Raw genomic sequence first — 10,456 nt, forward strand, 5'->3', positions numbered from 1 at the left:
AAAAGAAAAGAACATCATTTACTCTGCCATGCTAGTATTGTTAAAATAAATTGACTATAAATGTGTACATTTATTTCTCGACTTTCTAGAGTGTTCATTCATCTATCATTATGAAAAAGCACTATCTGCACCAATTTCTATTGCTTAGAAATAGCCCTCTTATTACTAACAGGGTTTGACATCAAGGAACAAGCAGCCTTTAGTTTCACTTTGGTTTTTCTTTTCTAGTTTTGTTCAATATTATCTTGGCTACTTGAGCTGTCTTCTGAATTCCATACAAATTTTAAGACAACTTTTCTGTGAAAATGTTATTGAAATTTTGATAGAGAGCTCATTGAATTTGTATAATGTTCCAGGTATAGTAGAAATTTTAGCAATATACATGTAAATGCTCCCAATCTGTGGACATGGTATGCACTCCATTTGTCTGTGCCCACTTTTCATCAGTGTTTTATCGTTTCCATTGTAAGAGTTTGTATTTTCTAGTAAATTTATTCCTAAATATTTAACTTGTATTTGTTTTAATTGGCTATTATAAATGGGAATAATTTCTTGATTTTTTTAGTAGTTTACTGCCAATAAATAGAAATTTGTGAGTTTTTCTTATTTTGATCTGTCCCAAAATTTATTCAGCTACTTTTAGTGCTAACAATTTTGATCAAATTTTTAGGTTTTATATGTAAATTATCATGACCCATATCAATGATAATTGTATTTTATTGTAGAATATGATTTTCTAGTGCTGTGTTGGGAATTTCATTCTATTTGGTTAGGGAAAGAGGCCTATAATTCTCTTCTTTGGGAGGATCCTTGTATCACTTTGACATCTGCACAGCACTGGCTTCAAATTTTATTTGGGAGTATCTCCCATTCTTCAGTTTTTCAGAATTTAAAAAGGATAGTTTTTAGGGCTTGGAGATAGCTCAGTAGAATAAGCGCTTCCCTGGCAAGTGCAACAGCCTGAGTTCAATCCCCAGTTCAGCCAAAAAAAAAAAAAAAAAAGGATAGGTTTTATTTATTCCTTAAATATTTAGAGTAATTCACTAGTGAAATTAAGATGTCCTGGTCAGTTTTTTACAAGAAAACTTTTATTATTGGTTCCATCCCTTACTCATTATTAGTTTATTCACATTTTCTATATCTTTCTGATTTGGCTTCAGTAAATTGCCCATGTCTAGGCATTTATCATTTTTTTTCCTGAGACAACCTATATTTAACTATAGAATTAATGGTATTCACTTATATTCTACATTTCTCTAAAAACAGTTATAATATAACCTCTTTTATTCCTGATTTTACTTATTTAGCCTTCTACTATTTCCTGAATCTGCACTAAGAATTTTCAACTGTTCTTTTATTTTTAAAAATAGGTCAGTTTTATTTTATACTGATTTCCTAGGATCTGTTTAATTTATATCTGTTCTGATCTTTATTATTTCTTTTCTTGTACTAGCTTTGAATTTAGTTCTCATTTTTATGATCTTAAGGTATGACAGTAGGCTATCCACATAAAATCATTCTGTTTTATTGTGCTTAATACTACAAATATCCTGTTTAGCTTTATTTTTCTGCCATTCCAGAAGTTTTCATATATTTGTATCATTAATGGAATTTTTGTGTCATAAACTTTTCAAACTTTTTTTAGATTTTAAACCTCAAAAATTGGATTTGGGAGATAGCTCAGCAGCATAAGAACCTGTTGGTCAAGTGCAAGGTCTTAAGTTCAATTCCCAGTACAAAAAAAAAAAAAAAAAAGATTTTTAAAAGTCATTAAATAATAAATGTCAAAGCTAAATTATACAGAAATCCTCAAGAATATAGACTATAAGTCTTCAGTGAAATAAGGAATCTATACCCCCTTATTAATAATCTCTTAGATCATCTTGTTAGAAAATAGGTGACTAAAAGCTCTCATTCAAAAAATTCATTTCCCTTTAGGCATTTTACTGGGTTACTCATATTATTTGTATCATAGCAATCATTTTCATTTTGACTATCATTAGCTACAAACAAAAGAATACAACACCCGAAGGCCAGCCAGATAGCCCAGTGGACTAAAGCACCTGCTTAGGCAGAGTGCGGCGGCTGGGGTTTGATTCCCAGCGTGCCATTCTGGCTCTGCCTGAGCGGTGCACTGAGACCGTGAGTGAGACTGGGCATGATCGGACTCGCCGTGATCCTCCTGTTTTCAGCCTCTCAAGAGCTGGGATTACAGGGACATGCCACCATACCCACTCAGAGTGCCACGGGGGCGGAGCCAGCACGGCATGTTTTTTGTTTCTTGTTCTTTTCTTTCTTTTTTCCTTCATTTCCTTCTTAATTTCTTCTATCATGAGGGAGCTAAATTTTAGGGTTAGGGTTAGTTTTCATGAGCATGACCCTGTGCAAAGGGTAAAATGTGACTTGAAGTCAACGTTCAATCTAAATCCAAGTGGGCCCAGAAAGACTGCTCTTAACTGAGAGTCCTCAGTGTAGGAAAGTCTCATAAAAACATCCTGACCTCAAGCTTCTGCGGTCTTTTATTGATAGGGCCAGGAAACAAGAACAAATGAAAAATGAAAGGCATCTGGCCAGGAACTCATGTAAGGACAGGGAAAGAACAAGGGTGGTCAGAGTGGTCTGTTAAGTGACTAAATAACTTTGGAACTAAATAAAATGATAAATCAGAGTACGAGGAGGACCAATGCCAGAGAGTTCATTTCTTAAGGCAATGGATTTGAGCCTCTTTGGACATAAGGTCCAGTAAATTATCTTCTAGTTTTGGGCATGTGGCTCCCAAAGTCCCTTACCTCTGCATATATATCTCATAAGCAGCTCTAGCCAATGCCCCTCAGTTCAGATTCTTATCTGTGGGTTAATATTTTTCTTCTATGTGCACTGAGAAGTCATTGTCATAGAAAATTAATTTTACTCAAAGCAACTTCTACTATTGTGTCAAGAATAAAGTGTACAGGGCCAATGACACAGTTCAGTGGACTAAGTGCCCACATAGGCAAGCCTAGGGGCCGGGGTTTGATCCCTGGCACCACGTGCTGTGGGTCCCACCACCAGATGCGCTGCACTGGTTAGAGAGTCCAGGAATGGTGGTGCACACCTGTAATCCCAGCACTGGAGAGGCTCAACTGGGAGGATCACTACAAGTCTGAGCTGCATAGGGAGACCCTGCTCCAAGTACATTTTTTAAAAAAAGAATAAAGTGTTAAGATGCAATTGATTAATATAGATGGAAAATAATACAAATAAAAATTAAATAGCAGCAGTATAGATTGAAGAAAAAGAGAATGAATAAATATTAAACTTTGCTGACAGAGTTGACACAAAATGATATGTATTAGACATAGAAAATGGGCAAAGGACAGAAAACCTGAAGGAAACAAAAAAGAACATGAATGAAAATCTGATAGTATTTTTAATTGATGAGACAGCCCATTGAGCACAAATATTCATTTTAGAGAAAAACAGTAGTTTATTAATTATGTGAGTTCTGAAACTTTAGTTATACGCCAGCATAGAAGCGTCCAACTATAATTACATATTTAAACATAGAGATGAGAATGTGATAACACTTTGTGAGTCATCAGCCATGAAGATTATGTTAAAATCCATGAGAAAGTAAAACTTCTGGGAGGAGAAAGGACAAAACAAGAGGAGGAGGAAGAGGAAAGAAAAGATGGATGATAAAGGAGGAGGAAAAAAAGACAAAGAAGTAGAGATGGAGAGGGAACAATACTGTTTTTCATGATTAAAAGTTGATATTGTTAAGCAAACAGAGAATGATAGGACAATAGAGAAAACAGAAGAAAGTTTCTGGTAAGGAAACAAAATAATAGTGCCCCAATGAGAAAAATTTATGTCAGTACATTAATTTTCTCTGAAGGACTCAATGGAAAAGACAATGAAGAGGGCAATGCAATCGCTAATTTTGAAAAGAAATGTTTCAAAGTAATAATGGTAACTAATTACAACTCAGCATTTTCAGGTTAAGATAAGAAACAGAAACCAAAGTAAATTTGCAAGGATGTTATATGGAAAAAGAAATATGTTGCAAGTATGCAGACCTACTATGAAGATGATGTCTTAAATTTTGTCAAATATTGTTCTCTGCAATGATTATATATGAATAATGACAAAATGAATTAAATGAAACATTCCTAATCACAAATGCCTCAAGTATCTGTTGAATTATGTTCTCCTCACTAATAGCCTCTATCAAATTATACCCTTCCAAACTGCCTGTTTAATTCAGAACAATATATGAGTAGTGTCTGCTTGCTAGCTACATTGGGAAAACATCATTTTTTAAATTTTTGTTTCTGTTTTGTTTTTTCTTGCTTTTGTATTTTAATGAAGGGTCCACATGGTGTTCAGGGTCTCACTACTAAATCAGACTCATAATGATCCACCTGCCCCCCAAGAGCTGGGATTACAAATGCACACTACCACACCCAGTCTCAATCACCATCTCAGTGTACCCCAGGGCAGGGCCAGCACAGCAGGCCCAGTGATCGAACCCCAGGTCCCTGCACCTGCTTGCAGGCACTTTAATCCACTGAACTATTTGGCCAACCCTGGAAAACATCTTTGTAACATATTGAACAATTCCTAATTTTAATAGAACATCTTCAGATTAGTATATCCTCCTTGTTATATTGACTTGAATTGTATCAATGGATTGTACCATTAAAATAATGTTTTATTTTCTTAAAAGCATTACACTTAAATTTGATGGATATTTCCATATATTTCACTTTTTTAAATTATAAGAATTAATTAAACAACAGCAAAATTTTTTTTAATCTTTGTAATCCAAACTAATGAATAGATGCATGGCTATCTGAGACTAGGTGCATCATAGTAGTATATTTAGAGTCACAAGAGTGTAAATGAAAGGTAAAATTTATAAAGAAGGAGAGTTTTCCACTAACAAAGAACAATTTGTGAAAAGTCTTAGGAATAGATTGTAAGCACGAGTTGTGGAAACTGGTGCAGGCCGGAAATAGACAAGTGTGGGCAAAGGAAAGTGCAGGCTAAACTAACCTGCAACAAATCGGAGAAGCCAAGTCATGATCTGTTGCATAAATAAACTTCATCATATATAGTGTACAACACAATGTAACAGAAAACATGCAGAGAGTAAAACAGTGACCACAAAGTTAGGACAATGGGGAGGGTAGATACAATCAAAGCATATCCTATGCATGTATAGTGTATACAAATATTACTAATAATTATAATGAAAAGTTACTACATGTAGTAATTAATATAATCAGTGTCATATAGTTTCTCATTTTCATGCCTATGGATGTGATAAGAACTGCTAATATCTATTCATTTAGCATGAATTCTATGTACAATATAATTTTTTACCTGAAATCCTCTTGTTGTGAATTAGATCTATTTATCCTACATATCTACTGATTTACATCCTGAATTAAATCTCCCTTTCCCCCCTAACACTACCTTTGTTTTGTTTTGTTTTGTTTTGTTTTTGTTTTGTTTTTTTTTTGTTTTTTGTGTTTGTTTTGTTTTGTTTTGTTTTGGTTTTTGTGCAGGGTCTCACTACACAGCCCAGACTTGTAGAGATTCTCCTGATTTCTGCCTCCCAAATTCTGGGATTACAGGCGCACGCCACCAGGCCTGGACTCCATCGCTGGCTCGGCGCATCCTGGGGTGGGCCCAGCACAGCATGGGGAGCCAGGGATCAAACCATGGCCCTCGCGCTTACCTAAGCAAGAGCTTAGTCCACTGAGCTATTCCGCTGGCCCTAACACTACCTTTGTTAACTACTATTTTCTTTTGTGTTTACTTAAATGCATTTTAGAGTCTAGCTAGATCATGCTCTAACTAGACACCAATGCCCAGGACAAGTGGAGTCCTGACGTACTGCCCACATACATTAGCTGAAAGAGAAACAATGAGCAGCACACATACAAGAAAATGATGTGTGAATGTAAAGTTTTGCACATTAAATTGAGAAATGTATAGAGTAATTCAACTTACAATACCAATTCCATTTATAAAAATGAAATATTTAAAGAAATAAGAGGAGAGAACAACTATTCAGAGTTGAAATTTGTGACTAGGAGTTGTCTATTTTCACTGATTTCACCAATCTGTCTTCGCATCTCTAGGAGACAGAGGCCAGACAACACCATTCTCTTCACGTAATTTTTCATGGAAGCTTTTCTAAGGGAGCTTCCTCACTGTGGATAATTTTAGTGGCCTTTGTACATTAAATAGATCAAGAAATTGCCACCTTCCCTGACTAAATGTTGGTATGTAATCATATTAAGTGATTGAAAGCTTATCTGAATGTCATTTGCAATGTCTTGACCATAACATGCTCCTTTGAGAGGTCAAAAACAATATCATTTAAAAAATACATTAATCTTTTAAATGTTCATCTTTAATAGAATGAAAACCACCATAACTAATGTAACCACACTAATCAAGCTGAGCTAAAAAGAAAAAGAACTTTGACTCTGGTCTAATGTTTTGACACTAGTGTTGCACATTTGTTTTCAGAATTAATGATGGAGCAATTCAATTAACCTTTTGCACATGAATATGTTGGTATAAGCAGTTTATTTTTGCCATCTCTTTCACTTGCCAGTTTATATTCAATGGTAATGTGACCATTAAATTAAAGGAGTCCCATCCTATTAGAAAGATGCTTACTTTCTTTACTTTTTAATGTCTGTATTTTTCATGAGTGTACATGTATTATATAATCCTTGTTAGGTACTTTATTGTATGAAGGCAAAATTTTTAACTTATGTATCAGAATACATGTTTAAAGTTATGACAATATGAGTTTCTATTTTAATTTATTCTCTATTTAAGTAAAAACAAAATTATGCATATTGAATAGGGGACCCATATAATATTTTATTGAGTGTATGCAGTCAATCATGCTAAACATTTAGCTCTTTAAACATTTATAATTTCTTTGGAAAAATGTTAATCTCATTAATAAACATAAACCTCTTTTTGTGTATAGAGAATGTTAATTATAAGCAGAAAAATCTTCAGATAATTAATAACTGAAAGTTTAATTTAACAAAATACAAATTTATCAGGAGATATGAGAGAATATTTTGTCTAGTAACTTTATACTGAGTAGTTTTCAAGTAGTTTCAAGATTTTAAAAATATTTAGATACTCAAATTTCTCACTTACACATCTAATTTTGGCCAGTAGTCAGATTACAGTCTAACGTATTTTGTTTTTCTTATTCTCTTGAACTGACCTCCATTTCCTTTTAATTTTACCCACATCAGTTTAATGCCTTCTTTCTGGATGATGAGGATGAATTTAGAATTCTGTTAGACTATGAAAGAGATCTCATAAAAAATATTGACAATGATAGCACTAAGTTCTCATTCTTTAATCCTGACCAGGTACAAGTCTTTCACTAAGTTTGCCCCTAACATACTGTTTTTGTTTAATGAATAAGTTTATGTGAAAAATAGTTATTACACTGAAAAGGAATTGAAAAATATAGAGAGGAAATGAAATTTCCAGCACATGTTCTAAATTGTAGGGAGGCATTCCAACATATTGCAGCTGTTCTTCTTGTATTGCCTACCAGTGGCCAAAACAAATTTATTTTAAAATGTATCTATCTGCTATAAAGTCCACATTACTACCATGAGGAATGCTAAATAATAGGATGTGGTCTTTTAATCTTTAATGTATAACAACTGTCTGTCTTAAATATTTCATTATAAATATGTATATAATGTGTCTTTAAAAACAAGTTTTGAGATAATTATAATTAGAAAAAATTTATATACAAGATTTTAAACCCTAAATTCATAAATTAAAAACACAGGACAGGAGCTGGAGAGATGGCTTGGTGGTCTAAGTGTATGCCTGGCTAGTGCAATTACCCGGGTTTGATTCCCAGTACTGCATGCCATGTCGGCCCCATGTGGAGCCGGCCACAAAAACTGGGCATGGTGGCGCAGGCTTGTAATCTCAGCACTGGGGGATGCTGAGACAGGAGGATCACCACAAGTCTGAGTTGCATAGTGAGACCCTGTTACAAATAAATAAATAAATAAATAAATTTTAAAAACCACAGGACAATATTTGGAAGTCTACACACAATAAGATACATTCATACATACACAGACAGACAGACAGACAGACAGACAGACACACACACACACACACACACACACACACACACACACTTGATTAGGTTTCTGAAGTTTAAGTCTGAAATCACCAATCATGACCAAGCAGTGATTGATATTTACAAAATACTCCACAGATCAGAGGTAAGCTCCACTTATAATGGGGGTTTTAAGGTTAAAGGTAACAAGTCTACTAGTTTTTGCTTCCTGGCATGTTTTGTTTTTTCCACAAAAATAATAATTGCTTATTACCTACTCAAAGTTCAAAGACTTCTCCACAAAAGAATCATAATAACATTTACTTTTTGGAACTTTAAGATTACATGAGGGAAAAACTTATGAAATACAATACCTATAATTACATGTATAATAGGTACCAATTCATATGTCATGTAAATTGATTAATTTTGTTTTGATTTGTAATACAACAGCACTATAAGGAAGTACGCTTTCCAAAATCTGAATAATAGAATTGAGAATTTCCACAACAAAAATATCAAAAATCTTCCTTTTTTTAAACACAAAATTATGTAACAATGAAGAATGTATAATATGACATATTCTCCACAAAAAGATTTTCATTAGTGACAGCCTTGGCATAACTTAAATATTACAAGAAGCAGAGAAATAATAGAAAGCAACTATAAAAACAATGTTAAATAATGGAAATGAAGAGATGATTAAAGTGAGTAAGATGATTAAAAGATCCTCACAGGAAAAGCTTAAGTAATCTATTTAAACATTCAGAAAAGAAATATACAGTTTAATATTTATATTTCAATTTTAAAAAAGATTAACAGAATAATGGAGATGTTTAATAAAAAGTCTGTCAATTTCATTGAAGAATGGCAGAAGTTAAATAATAGAGTGAAACACAGTTATAATGTAAGTAGGAAGTCACTTCATGGGTATGTGTGATGATATTTCATATATATATACAAACATGCCAAGAATAGAGAATATGATAAAGGAAAAGTTGATTAATTTTATTGATAATGCTAAACTGGAAAAAATAAATAAATTGATATGTTGAATATTTTCAAGGAATTTTAAGAACAACAACAACAAAAAGCCTCACATGTAAACATATTACACTAAGGATTAACCAAAAATTAAGAAAAAAAATTCTTAAATAAGACTCAAGACTAAAATGGGCACATTTAGGATTTCTTTTTTAATATAGTTAGAACAGTTCTACAGGATCTCACTGCACAGATAGGACGCATAGTGGTTCTCCTGTTTTCACTGGGAATAAAGGCGCACATCACCACGCCCAGTCTCAATCACCAACTCAGCCCCAGGGGCAAGGCCAACACAGCAAGCTGTGATCTAATCAGGCCACTGTGTTCTGCCTAAGCAGGTGCTTTAGTTGGCTGAGCTATCTGGCTGGTCCGGACACAGGAAATATTTGAATAGCATGATACACTTACCAGTTATTATGGAGACCAGGTAAAAGTAAATCAACACTTAAAAGATTGAATTAAAACTAAACTAACTCCACATTCCATATTAAGTGAAATAAACATAAATATAAATAAGTTATAGGTTGAAAAAGCTAAGAAATGGCTGGGCATATGGCTCAGTGGCACAATCACCTGCTTGGCAAGCATAAGGTCCTGAGTTTGATCCCTGGCACCAAATAAATAAAAACAAAAACAAAAAAGATTAATATCCAAAGGACAAGTACAGAAATCAAAAGATTCAACTGTAAAAAAAATCCATAAAACTGAACAAAAAGTTGTACCAATCCTTAATGACAGAAAAACACATTAATGAAAAATTACCCTATGAAAATAGTTTCACAAATTTAGTAATAAATAAAATGCACATCAAATCCACAAAAATTTAACATCTGGGAAGAATAAGACTGAGGAAATCCCAGCACAGGCGCAGCATGGGTAAGACCGGCTTCCACACCCTTGGGACCCCCCAAGACCACTCTGCAGCAACCCCCCCACCCTGCCCACCGTGTGAGAATTTCTGTCGCGTTCTAGGGACCACCAAATCCAGTCTTAGCCCAGGTCCGGTGAGTGTGTGGGAGGGCTTCCAGCTACCTTGCACCTGCAGGACCTGCCAGTCCCAGCTCAGGCACAGCGGGGGTGAGACACACTTCCACCCTTTAGGGACCCCCCACCACCACTCTGCAGCAACCCCCCACCATGCCAAACAGTGAGAATTTCTGCCACTTTCTGTGGACCCCCAGATCCAGTCCTAGCACAGACCCAGTGAGTGTGTGGGAGAGCTGCCTTCCCTGCTATTCCACCTTGTCCCCTCCAGACTCAGCTCAGGCCTGGCATACAGGCCTGAGGTGAAAC

Source organism: Octodon degus, unplaced genomic scaffold (genome assembly GCF_000260255.1).
Source record: "Octodon degus isolate 3935 unplaced genomic scaffold, OctDeg1.0 scaffold00170, whole genome shotgun sequence".
Classification (NCBI taxonomy): domain Eukaryota; kingdom Metazoa; phylum Chordata; class Mammalia; order Rodentia; family Octodontidae; genus Octodon; species Octodon degus.